The sequence below is a fragment of the Lynx rufus genome, unplaced genomic scaffold (assembly GCF_022079265.1).
Source record: "Lynx rufus isolate CCGP_SWC_20201006 ecotype Redwood Valley unplaced genomic scaffold, mLynRuf1.p SCAF_3, whole genome shotgun sequence".
Lineage (NCBI taxonomy): Eukaryota > Metazoa > Chordata > Mammalia > Carnivora > Felidae > Lynx > Lynx rufus.
The window spans coordinates 196409300-196423696 of NW_025814845.1; the positions used below are offsets into that span (position 1 = coordinate 196409300).

Genomic DNA, 14397 nt, shown 5'->3' on the forward strand with positions numbered 1-14397 from the left:
TTTAAGAACTTTTTTCTTAAAATAAGAATGGTTGCTTTAGTTTTTTGTTTGTTTTTTAGGTAACTTCTTTACCTTAAGGATTGAAATATTTGGGTTGGATTTTTAAAGGGGGAAATACTAGTTATAACTTAATGAACCAAAAAACTTCACAGAAAATCATCAGCTGGTCTAACAAAAATAAACACTTTAAGAGACTGTAAAAAATTGAATTTTTTTCACATTGGGAGATTTTTATTAACTTAGATTGACATTGTTAATTTTGTCTGCCAAGTCCTTGCTGAATGTATCTTTGTTTGCTACAGACCTACAGGTTTTTATCAATAACCCGGGATTATGAAGACTTATAGTTATCAGTGATTTGTAATGATTAAAACAACGTTAAAATAACAAGTTACTTCACTGAAACACTGAAAAGAATATCCTGGGGAGTGTTTGAAAGCTCTGTTTCTAAATAGTAATTGATATATTTAGATAGGTATTTGGTATTGAAGATAAGTACTTACATAAAACATTGGTAATACATTGCTCTACTAATGAGGCTAGTTATTAACTAGTATATTTCCAACACTAAAAGATAAAGCTTTATATTCATATTTATTTTATTCATAGAACTCTTACCAATGAAGAATGTTCTAGCCAACAATAAAGCGGCATATTGTGAGTGATATTCTGTAGAAGTGAAAAAGAAGCCTGCAGTGGAAGAAACTAGAAAAGTGTAGTATGTATCCTTTATACAAACCCACTCTGAACAGAATTAAATGCAGACCAAATGCTTTTAAAAACTTTTGTGCCTTGCTGGCCATTGCAGTATCCACACACTAAAGATAAAAGGAATAATAATAATACAGAACAGTGTTTTAAATGACTGTAGCTCATTTAAACCCTTCAGCCATCCACTGGGTTGTCAGATCACATTGGCAACTAAAATTTGACATCCTCCTGGGCTTGCTTGGTTAAGGTCCCTATTTCAGAGAACTTTTCAACCATTTTAGCAGCTTCATCCAAGTCATCACAAGAAAGAATTTTAAGTCCGTTGTCTGTTATCAGTGCCTTAGCATCATCAACTCTTCTACATTGTAACTGTACTACAATAGATATTTTAATTTCTAAGTCATGTACGGCGATAACTATACACTGTGCAATAACATCGTGTCGTATGATTCCTCCAAAAATGCTGACCAGAATAGCCAGGACCTGTTTATCTGAAGTGATAAGCTTAAATGCCTCTGTTACTTTATGGACTGTGGCATCACCACCAACATCAAGAAGGGTTTCTGGAGTCCTCCATGAAGTTTTATTCCAGCCCTTGTGGCCAGCCAATCCAGCACCATTTACTAGACAGCCTATATTTCCACCTGGGCCAATGTAGTTGAGATCCACCTTAGTGAATCTCTGTCCCTTTGATTTTCCTGGGTCTCATTCAGTAAGTCAAAGATTTTTGTCTGGAGATAAGCTGAATTAGAATCAAAATTGATCTTTGCATCCATGCACAGCACAACTCCATCTGAATCCTCTACCATTGGATTTATTTCTTCCGTGGTTGCATCATATTTCCGGAAAGGGTTGTAAAGCTTGATCACATTTTCTGCCACAGAAGTCACAATATTAGGTGGAAATCCCATCTTCTGTTTGGGCCAGACAGCCTGTTCCTTTTTGATGCCTTCTAAATTATCAATAGGTTCTTCAACTGTGGCCTTAGTCTCAGTAGCAACGTCATCAGTGTTGACACCACCTTGCAAACTTCCTGTTAATACAGGACCTTGAAATGACCTTTCCATTGTTATTGCAAAGTAGTATTCTTTGCAATATCTTTCTAGCATATCTTTGCTCACCCACCAAATACTTGATTGCATATAATCCCATTTTTTGCTGTTTTCTTGGTAAACAACTCCTCCCCAGTCCCTTCTGAGGAAACGTTTTTTGCTTCTTGTGGAGAGAAAACTGTCTCCACTCCCCCTTTGAAGGCACTGTCAAATGTTTCTCTTCCTCTACCACCAGCTAAAACATGTGCCTTTTTCATAAAATCTTTTGAATCTAATTTTTTGGCAATTGCATAAACTCCATCTGGTGATTCTGCCACATGTCCTTTGGGAATAGAGACACCAGCTTCTTGTATCCGTATTCATGTGTTGATGCAGTGAGAGATTCCTTTGTTGTTGCTGCTGTATATGGAGTCCATGGTTGTTGAACAATCCAGAACTTCTCAGAGCCTGGGCACAGCCTATGACACCAACCAGGACCTAGAAATCGAAGTTTTTTAATGAAGTTTTTTAATTCAGGTATAGCTAACTAAAGGTGTTATATTAGTTTCAGGCATACAATATAGTGATTCAACAATTGAATACATTATGCAGTGCTCATCATGATAAGTATGCTCTACTCCTTCACCCACTTCCCCCATTTCCCTCCCTCCTCCCCTCTGCTAACCATCAGTTTGTTCTCTGTAGTTAAGAGTTGGTTTCTTGGTTTATCTCTTTTTCTCTCTCTCTTTTCTTTTTTCCTTTGCTTGTTTGTTTTGTTTTTCAATTCATATGGTATTTGTCTCTCTCTGACTTATGTCACTTAGCATTATACCTTTGAACTCTACCCATGTTGTTACAAATGGCAAGATTTCATTCTTTTTTATGCCTGAATAATATTCCATTGTGTATATGTACCACATCATCTTTATCCATTCATTTATCAAAGGCTGCTTCCATAATTTGGCTATTGTAAATAATGCTGCAATATACAGGGGTGCATTATCCCTTTGAGTCAGTGTTTTTGTATTTTGGGGGTAAATACCCAGTAGTATGATTACCAGATTTTGTGGTAATTCTATTTTTAATTTTTGAGGAACCCCCACACCGTTTTCCAGAGTGGCTGCACCAGTTTGCATTTCCACCAATAGTGCATAAGGCTTCCTTTTTCTCCACATCCTTGCCAACACTTGTTGTTTCTTGGGTTTTTTATTATAGTCATTCAGACAGGTGTGAGGTGATATCTCACTATAGTTTTGATTTGTTTTTCCCTGATAATGAGTGACTTTTTTCCCTGATAATGAGCATTTTTTCATGTGTCTGCTGGCCATCTGTGTGTCTTTGGAGAAATATCCATTCGTGTCTTCTGTCCAGTTTTTAGTTGGATTGTTTTTGTGGTGTTGAGTTGTGTAAGTTCTTAATACATTTTGGATATTAACCCTTTATCAGATTTGTCATTTGCAAATACGTTCTCTGGCTCAGTAGGTTGTCTTTTAGTTTTGTTGACGGTTTCCTTTGACATGCACAAGTTTTCATTTTGATGTAGTCCTATAGTTTATCTTTGTTTTTGCTTCTCTTGCCTCAGGAGACATGTCTAGGAAAATGTTACTGTGACCAGCATCAGAGAAATTACTGCCTGTGCTCTCTTCTAGGATTTTTATGGTCTCAGATCACACATTTAGGTCTTCAATCCATTTGAGTTTATTTTTATTTATATGGTGTGAGAAAGTGGTCCAGTTCCATTCTTTTGCGTGTTACTGTCCAGTTTTCCCAACACCATTTGTTAAAGAGACTTTTTCCCATTGCGTAAGCTTTCCTTTTTTTGTTGAAGATTAATTGACCATATAATCGTAGGTTTATTCTGTTGCATGGATCCATATGTCTATTTTTGTGCCAATGCTATAGTGTTTTGATTACTACAGCTATGCAGTATATCTTCAAATCTGGGATGGTGATACATCCAATTTTGTTCTTTTTCAAGATCGCTTTGGCTTTTTGGGGTCTTTTGTGGTTTCATACACATTTTAGAATAATTTGTTCTAAGTCTGTGAAAAATGCTATTGGTATTTTGATAGGGATTGCATTAAATATGTAGATTGCTCTGAGTAGTGTGGACAGTATAACAATATTTGTTCTTCTGATCCATGAGCACGAAATGTCTTTCATTTCTTCATGTTGTCTTCAATTTCTTTCATCAATTTTCAGAGTACAGGTCTTTTGCCTCTTTGATTACTTTATCCCTAGGTATTTTATTCTTTTTGGTGCAATTGTAAATGAGATTTTTTTCTTCATTTTACTTCATGTTGCTTCATTATCCGAGTATACAAATGGAATTGATTTCTGTACATTGATTTTGTATCCTATGACCTTATTGAATTCATGTATCACCTCTAGTAGTTTTTTGGTGGAGTCTTTCAGGTTTCCTAGATATACTTTATGTCATTATCGTGAAAGTTTTACTTCTTCCTTACTCGGATGCTGTAATTTCTTTTTGTTGTCTGACTGCTGTGGCTAGGACTTCCAGTACTATGTTGAATAAAAGTAGTGAAAATGGACATGCTTGTCTTGTTTCTGACCTTAGGGAAAGAGCTGAATTTTTCATCATTGCATATGGTGTTAGCTGTGAGTTTTTCATATGTGCTTTTTATTATGTTGAGTAGGCTTCCTTTACACCTACTTTTTTGAGTTTTTTTTTTATCATGAATAAATATTATACTTTGTCAAGTGCTTTTTCTGCATCTATTGAAAGGATCATATCCTTTCCCTTGTTGATGTGATGTATTACATTGATTGACTTGCAAATATTTAACCATCCTAGCATCCCAGGAATAAATCCTACCTGATTGTGATAAATGATTTTTTTAATGTACTTTTAGATATTGTTTGCTGCTATTTGTTGAGGCTTTTTGCATCTATGTTCATCAGAGATATTGGCCTGCGATTCTTTTTTTGTAGTGTTTTCCTGGTTTTGGTATGAGTGTAATGCTGGCCGCATAGAATGAATTTGGAAGATTTCTTTCCTCTTCTATTTTTTTGCTTACTGATTCAATTTTATTTCTGGTAATCAGTTTGTTCAAATTTTCTATTTCTTCCTGATTCGGTTGTGGGAGGTTATGTGTTTCTAGGAATTTATCCATTTCTTCTAAATTGTCCAATTGGTTGGCATATTTTTTGTATAACATTCATAATCTTTGTATTTGTGGTGTCAGTTCTTTTGATTTCTGATTTTACATCCTCTATTTTTTTCTTTTCTTTTCTTTTCTTTTTTTCTGATGAATCTGGGCTAGTTTTAACAATATTGTTGATCTTTCAAAGAACCAGCTCCTGGTGTCATTGATCTCTTCTATTTTTTGTTTGTTTTTATTTGATTATAACTGCTCTAATCTTTATTATTTCCTTCCCTCTGCTGTTTGGGGGTTTTCTTGTTCTTCTTTTTTCCAGCTCCTGTAGGTGTTAAGGTTGGGTTGTTTGAGATATTTCTTGCTTATTGATGTAGGCCTGTATTGTTATAATCTTTCCTCTTAGAACCACTTCTGCTGCATCTATCCATTCATCAGTTGATGGACATTTAGGCTCTTCCCATAATTTGGCTATTGTTGAGAGTGCTGCTATAAACATTGGGGTACAAGTGCCCCTATGCATCAGTACTCCTGTATTCCTTGGGTAAATTCCTAGCAGTGCTACTGCTGGGTCATAGGGTAGGTCTATTTTTAAGTTTTTGAGGAACCTCCACACTGTTTTCCTGAGTGGCTGCACCCGTTTGCATTCCCACCAACAGTCCAAGAGGGTTCCCGTTTCTCCACATCCTCTCCAGCATCTATAGTCTCCTGATTTGTTCATTTTGGCTACTCTGACTGGCGTGAGGTGATATCTGAATGTGGTTTTGATTTGTATTTCCCTGATGAGGAGCAATGTTGAGCATCTTTTCATGTGCCTGTTGGCCATCTGGATGTCTTCTTTAGAGAAGTGTCTATTCATATTTTCTGCCCATTTCTTCACTGGATTATTTGTTTTTTGGGTGTGGAGTTTGGTGAGCTCTTTATAGATTTTAGATACTAGCCCTTTGTCTGATATGTCATTTGCAAATACCTTTCCCATTCCGTTGGTTGCCTTTTAAAAGATTTTTGAGGAGTGATGGCTTGAATATGGCGGCGTAGGAGGACGCTGGGCTTACCGCGTCCTGTGGATCACTTAGAGTCCACCCACACCTGCCTAAATAACCAAGAAAACCACCAGAAGACTAGCAGAATGGATTCTCTGGAGCCAAGTGTAGACAAGAAGCCCACGGAAGAGGGTAGGAAGGGTGGAGAGGCAGTGTGCGCTAAATGGACTGGCGGGAGGGAGCCAGGGTGGAGGGGCAACCTGCCGGCAAAGCAGAATCCCCGAGTCTGGCTTGCAAAAGCAGGGGCTGGGCGGAGTGTGTTTGGACAGCAAGTGGGGCTTAACATCTGGAAGGTTATAAGTTAACAGCTCTGCTTGGAGAGTGGGAGGGCAGGAGGACAACAGGAGGGAGAGTTGTTGAGCCCCGGACAACAGAGCGCAGCTTGGTGGGGAACAAAGGCACTCGCCAGTGCCATCTCCCTCACCCATCCTCCAGCCAAAATCCCAAAGGGAACCAGTTCCTGTCAGGGAATTTGCTTGCACCATGCAAACACCCGACGCTGTGCTTCTGTGGATCCATCCCTCCAGTGGCGGGTCTGACTCCCTCCTGGTGCCGCAGGACCCCTCCTGAAGCGGATCACGGAAGGAAAAGCAAGCTGAGCCTGCCCCTCCCGCCCCTATGCACCTTGCCTACCCACCCCAGCTAATACGCCAGATCCCCAGCACCACAAGCCTGGCAGTGTGCAAGTAACCCAGACGGGCCATGCCACCCCACAGTGAATCCCGTCCCTAGGAGAGGGGAAGAGAAGGCACACACCAGTCTGACTGTGGCCCCAGCAGTGGGCTGGGGGCAGACATCAGGTCTGACTGTGGCCCCGCCCACCAATGCAAGTTATTCAAGACAGCACAGGGGAAGTGCCCCGCAGTTCTGCACCACTCCAGGGACTATCCAAAATGAAGAAACGGAAGAATTCCCCTCAAAAAAACCTCCAGGAAACAATGACAGCTAACGAACTGATCAAAAACGATTTAAACAGTATAACAGAAAGTGAATTTAGAATAGTAGTCATAAAATTAATCACTGGGCTTGACAACAGTATAGAGGACAGCAGAGAATCTATTGCTACAGAGATCAAGGGACTAAGGAACAGTCAGGAGGAGCTGAAAACCGCTTTAAACGAGCTGCAAAATAAAATGGAAACGTCCATGGCTCGGATTGAAGAGGCAGAGGAGAGAATAGGTGAACTAGAAGATAAAATTATGGAAAAAGAAGAAGCTGAGAAAAAGAGAGATAAAAAAAATCCAGGAGTATGAGGGGAAAATTAGAGAACTAAGTGATACACTAAAAAGAAATAATACATGCATAGTTGGTATCCCAGAGGAGGAAGAAAGAGGGAAAGGTGCTGAAGGGGTACTTGAAGAAATCATAGCTGAGAACTTCCCTGATCTGGGGAAGGAAAAGGCATTGAAATCCAAGAGGCACAGAGAACTCCCTTCAGATGTAACTTGAATCGATCTTCTGCTTGACATATCATAGTGAAACTGGCAAAATACAAGGATAAAGAGAAAATTCTGAAAGCAGCTAGAGATAAATGTGCTCTAACATATAAAGGGAGACCTATAAGACTCGTGACTGATCTCTCTACTGAAACTTGGCAGGCCAGAAAGGAATGGCAGGAAATCTTCCATGTGATGAACAGAAAAAATATGCAGCTGAAAATCCTCTATCCAGCAAACCTGTCATTTAGAATAGAAGGAGAGATAAAGGTCTTCCCAAACAAACAAAAACTGAAGGAATTAGTCACCACTAAACCAGCCCTACAAGAGATCCTAAGGGGGATCCTGTGAGACAAAGTACCAGAGACATCGCTACAAGCATGAAACCTACAGACATCACAATGACTCTAAACCCATATCTTTCTATAATAACACTGAACGTAAATGGACTAAATGTGCCAACCAAAAGACATAGGGTATCAGAATGGATAACAAAACAAGACCCATCTATTTGCTGTCTACAAGAGACTCATTTTAGACCTGAGGACACTTCCAGATTGAAAGTGAGGGAATGGAAAGCTATTTATCATGCTACTGGAAGTCAAAAGAAAGCAGGAGTAGCCATACTTATATCAGACAAACTAGACTTTAAATTAAAGGCTGTAACAAGAGATGAAGAAGGGCATTATATAATAATTACAGGATCTATCCATCAAGAAGAGCTAACAATTATAAATGTCTATGCACCAAATACGGGAGCCCCCAAATATATAAAACAATTACTCACAAACATAAGCAACCTTATTGACAAGAATGTGGTAATTGCAGGGGACTTTAATACCCCACTTACAACAATGGATAGATCATCTAGACACACGGTCAATAAAGAAACAAGGGCCCTGAATGAGACATTGGATCAGATGGACTTGACAGATATATTTAGAACTCTGCATCCCAAAGCAACAGAATATACTTTCTTCTCGAGTGCACATGGAACATTCTTCAAGATAGATCACATATTGGGTCACAAAACAGCCCTACATAAGTATACAAGAATTGAGATCATACCATGCATACTTTGGGACGACAGTGCTATGAAACTTGAAATCAACCACAGGAAAAAGTCTGGAAAACCTCCAAAAGCATGGAGGTTAAAGAACACCCTACTAAAGAATGAATGGGTCAACCAGGCAATTAGAGAAGAAATTAAAAAATATATGGAAACAAACAAAAATGAAAATACAACAATCCAGACGCTTTGGGATGTAGTGAAGGCAGTCCTAAGAGGAAAATATTGCAATCCAGGCCTATCTGAAGAAACAAGAAAAATCCCAAATATAAAATCTAACAGCACACCTAAAGGAAATAGAAGCAGAGCAGCAAAGACACCCCAAACCCAGAAGAAGAAGAGAAATAATAAAGATCACAGCAGAAATAAACAATATAGAATCTAAAAAACTGTAGAGCAGATCAATGAAACCAAGAGTTGGTTTTTTGAAAAAATAAAATTGATAAACCTCTAGCCAGACTTCTCAAAAAGAAAAGGGAGAGGACCCAAATAGATAAAATCATGAATGAAAATGGAATTATTACAACCAATCTCTCAGAAATACAAGCAATTATCAGGGAATACTATGAAAAATTATATGCCAACAAACTGGACAACCTGGAAGAAATGGAAAAATTCCTAAACACCTGCACACTTCCAAAACTCAAACAGGAAAAAATAGAAAGCTTGAACAGACCCATAACTAGCGAAGAAATTGAATCAGTTATCAAAAATCTCCCAACAAATAAGAGTCCAGGACCAGATGGCTTCCCTGGGGAATTCTACCAGACATTTAAAGCAGAGATAATACCTATCCTTCTCAAGCTATTCCAAAAAATAGAAAGGGAAGGAAAACTTCCAGACTCATTTTATGAAGCCAGTATTACTTTGATTCCTAAACCAGACAGAGACCCAGTAAAAAAAGAGAACTACAGGCCAATATCCCTGATGAATATAGATGCAAAAATTCTCAATAAGATACTAGCAAATCGAATTCAACAGCTTATAGAAAGAATTATCCACCATGATCAAGTGGGATTCATTCTGGGATGCAGGGCTGGTTCAACATTCGCAAATCAATCAACGTGATACATCACATTAATAAAAGAAAAGATAAGAACCATATGATCCTGTCAATCGATGCAGAAAAAGTATTTGACAAAATTCAGCATCCTTTCTTAATAAAAACCCTCGAGAAAGTCGGGATAGAAGGAACATACTTAAACATCATAAAAGCCATTTATGAAAAGCCCACAGCTAATATCATCCTCAATGGGGAAAAATTGAGAGCTTTCCCCCTGAGATCAGGAACACGAAAGGGATGTCCACTCTCACCACTGTTGTTTAACATAGTGTTGGAAGTGCTAGCATCAGCAATCAGACAACAAAAGGAAATCAAAGGCATCCAAATTGGCAAAGATGAAGTCAAGCTTTCACTTTTTGCAGATGACATGATATTATACATGGTAAATTGGATAGACTCCACCAAAAGTCTGCTAGAATTGTTATGTGAATTCAGCAAAGTTGCAGGATACAAAATCAATGTACAGAAATCAGTTGCACTCTTATACACTAATAATGAAGCAACAGAAAGAAAAATAAAGAAACTGATCCCATTCACAATTGCACCAAGAAGCATAAAATAACTAGGAATAAGCCTAACCAAAGATGTAAAAGATCTGTATGCTGAAAACTATAGAAAGCTTATGAAGGAAATTGAAGAAGATATAAAGAAATGGAAAAACTTTCCATGCTCATGGATTGGAAGGATAAATATTGTTAAAATGTCAATACTACCCAAAGCTATCTACACATTCAATGCAATCCCAATCACAATTGCACCAGCATTCTTCTCGAAGCTAGAACAAGCAATCCTAAAATTCCTATGGAACCACAAAAGGCCCCGAATAGCCAAAGTAATTTTGAAGAAGACCAAAGCAGGAGGCATCACAATCCCAGACTTTAGCCTCTACTACAAAGTTGTAATCATCAAGACAGCATGGTATTGGCACAAACACAGACACATAGACCAATGGAATAGAATAGAAACCCCAGAACTAGACCCACAAAAGTATATCCAACTAATCTTTGACAAAGCAGGAAAGAATATCCAATGGAAAAAAGACAGTCTCTTTAACAAATGGTGCTGGGAGAACTGGACAGCAACATGCAGAAGAATGAAACTAGACCACTTTCTTACACCATTCACAAAAATAAACTCAAAATGGATAAAGGACCTGAATGTGAGTCAGGAAACCATCAAAACCCTAGAGGAGAAAGCAGGAAAAGACCTCTCTGACCTCAGCCTCAGAAATTTCTTACTTGACACATCCCCAAAGGCAAGGGAATTAAAAGCAAAAATGAACTATTGGGACCTCATGAAGATAAAAAGCTTCTGCACAGCAAAGGAAACAACCAACAAAACTAAAAGACAAGCAACGGAATGGGGAAAAGATATTTGCAAATGACATATTGGACAAAGGGCTAGTATCCAAAATCTATAAAGAGTTCACCAAACTCCACACCCAAAAAACAAATAATCCAGTGAAGAAATGGGCAGAAAATATGAATAGACACTTCTCTAAAGAAGACATCCAGATGGCCAACAGGCACATGAAAAGATGCTCAACATTGCTCCTCATCAGGGAAATACAAATCAAAACCACACTCAGATATCACCTCACGCCAGTCAGAGTGGCCAAAATGAACAAATCAGGAGACTATAGATGCTGGAGAGGATGTGGAGAAACGGGAACCCTCTTGGACTGTTGGTGGGAATGCAAACGGGTGCAGCCACTCAGGAAAACAGTGTGGAGGTTCCTCAAAAAATTAAAAATAGACCTACCCTATGACCCAGCAGTAGCACTGCTAGGAATTTACCCAAGGAATACAGGAGTACTGATGCATAGGGGCACTTGTACCCCAATGTTTATAGCAGCACTCTCAACAATAGCCAAATTATGGGAAGAGCCTAAATGTCCATCAACTGATGAATGGATAAAGAAACTGTGGTTTATATACACAATGGAATACTACGTGGCAATGAGAAAGAGTGAAATAGGGCCTTTTGTAGCAACATGGATGGAACTGGAGAGTGTGATGCTAAGTGAAATAATCCATACAGAGAAAGACAGATACCATATGGTTTCACTCTTATGTGGATCCTGAGAAACTTAACAGAAACCCATGGGGGGGGGGGTAAGGGAAAAAAAAGAGGTTAGAGTGGGAGAGAGCATAAGAGACTCTTAAAAACTGAGAACAAATTGAGGGTTGATGGGGGGTGGGAGGGCGGGGAGGGTAGGTGATGGGTATTGAAGAGGGCATCTTTTGGGATGAGCACTCAGTGTTGTATGGAAACCAATTTGACAATAAATTTCATATATTAAAAACAATAAAAAAATGATTTTTCACTTTTGTGTTTTCATTTTCACTTGTCTCTGTGAGTTTTTGGATTTCCTCTGATTTTTTGATTGACCCATTAATTATTTAGTAGCATGTTATTTAACCTCTATGTATTTGTGTTTTTTCCAGGTTTTTTCTTGTGGCTGATTTCTAGTTTCATAGTGTTGAGGTCAGAAAAGATGTATGGTATGACGTTAATCTTTTTAAATTTGTTGTGACTTATTTTGTGGCATATTATGTAATCTAGTCTGGAGAATGTTCCATGTGTACTTGATAAGAACGTGTATTCTGTTTTGAGATGGAATATTTTGAATGTATTTGTTAGATCTATCCTATCCAATATGTCATTCAAAGCCACTGTTTCTTCTCTTCCTTTTTGGATTATCTATCCATTGATATAAGTGGGATTTTAAATCCCCTAGCATTAGTGTAGTACTCTTGAATGCTTCTGTTATTATCTTGAGCTGCCATATGTATTTGGGTGCTGTCATGATGGGTGCATAAATATTAATAATTTCTCTATCTTCTTGATAGATTGTCCTTTTTATGATGTAGTATCCTTCCTTGTTTCTTGTTATAGTCTTTATTATAAAGACAATATTTTGTCGCATATAAGTGTTAATACCTTTACTTTTAAATTCCTTTTTCATGACAAGTGCTTTTCCGTACCTTCACTCTGATTCTGCATGTGTTTTTAGGTCTGAAATGAGTTTCATGTAGGCAGCACTGGGTCATTCATTTGTATCCATTTCATCACCCTATGTCTTTTGATTGCAGTATTTAGTACATTTACATTCGAAGCAATTTTTGATAATTATGTACTTACTCCCACTGTGTTACTTTTTTTTCTTTAAGTTATTTTTTATTTTTTGTAGTTCTTCTCTGTTGGTTTATTCTGTTGCTCTCTTCCTCATGGTTTGCTGGCTTTCTTTAGTGGTATATTTAGGTTCCTTTCTCTTTATTTTTTGCGTATCTATTACTGATTTTTTATCTGTGGTTACCATTGCATGTGTGTATGACATCTTATGCACATAACGGTCTTTATTAAGTTGATGGTGGCTTAAATGTGAGCATCTTCTTTACTCCTTTCCTTACCATGTCTAGATATATTATGTTATCATTACATCCTTTTAATTTTGTGAATCCCGTGATTAATTTTTATAGATATACTTAATTTTACTTCTGTGCTTCCTACTTTTCTTACTCCTCCTGATGGTCTTTCTTTCCACTCAAAGAGTACTCTTTAACATATATTGTAGGGCTGGTTTAGTGGTCATTAAGTCTTTTAACTTTCGTTTGGGAACATTTGCTTCTCCTTCTATTCTGAATGCTGCATTGCTGGATAGGATATTCTTGGCTGCAAGTTTTTCTCTTTCAACAATTTGAATATATCATGCCACTCCCTTCTTGCCTGCCATTTCTGCTGAGAAATCAGCTGATCACCTTATGGAGTTTCCCTTGTATGTAACTGCTTTCTTTTCTCTTGCCTTAAAATTTTTTTCTCTTTATTACCAATTTTTGCCATTTTAATTACTATGCGTCTTGGTGTGCACTTCCTCGGGTTGATTTTGTTGGGGCTTTCTATTCCTCCTGGATATGGGTTTCTGTTTCCTTCTCTAGAGTCAGAAAGTGTTCAGCTATTATTTCTTAAAATTTCTGCCCCCTTTTCTTATTCTTTTTCTAGGATACCTATAATATGTATGTTATTAAACTTGATGGTGTTGTTGAGTTCCCTATGTGTATTTTCATTTTTTTAATATTTATTTTTTCTCTCTCCTATTCAGATTGATTGTTTTCCATTATTCTGTCCTCCAGGTCCCTGATCGATTCTGTAGTCCACTATTTATTCCATGTAGTATATTTTTAATTTCAGTTATTGAGTTCTTCACCCTGACTGGTTCTTTTTTATGTTCTTCTCTCTTTATTAAGGTTCCCACTGGGCTCTTCCCTCTTTTCTCAAGTCCAAAATTATTTCAAATTCTCCATCAGGCAAATTCTCTGCTTTGTTTAGCCCACTTTTTGTGAACTTCTGTTCTTTCATTGGGAACATATGTTAGATCCAACATATCTATCTCCTCACTTTGTGTACCTCTGTGTCTGTTTCTATGTGTTAGCAAAGTCATGTATGGCTACTGCTCTTGAAAGCAGTGGTCTTATGAAGGAGAGGTACTGTGGTGACTTACAGTGCAGTGACCCCTGTTCGTCAGAATCTGGTGCTTCAGGGGGTGTTTTTATGGGGTTTGAATTCACCCTACCATTGTGACTGGGCCACTTTCGCCTTCAGTCCAGTTATTTGCCATGGTTCTCTTTGAGTCTTGTGAGCAGGGTTTGGTGCCTGTGTTGTGTAAGTGGGCCAGTCTGAGGCCACTGTGGGCTTGAGTTGAGTCAGACTAGGCATTTGCCAAATATGCAGTAGCACAAAATTGCAGGGTGCTTTCCTTTTGTTGTCCCCAGAGAAACTTTCATTTGTGGGTGGGGCCTATAGTTAAACCAGATACCTGCCTCCAGCCCACTACTGGGGTTGCAGCCAAACTGGCAAGTGTGTGTGTGTGTGTGTGTGTGTGTGTGTGTGTGTGTGTGTGTTTATCTTCCTCTCTATCTGAGGCAGAC

At 38.2% G+C, this 14397-nt stretch overlaps 1 pseudogene; it reads right to left on the reverse strand.

Moving 5' to 3' along the window:
- Window positions 1-909: 909 nt before the first annotated feature.
- LOC124521273 (succinate--CoA ligase [ADP-forming] subunit beta, mitochondrial-like) lies at window positions 910-14087 on the reverse strand (annotated as a pseudogene).
- Between the last annotated feature and the right edge of the window lie 310 nt (window positions 14088-14397).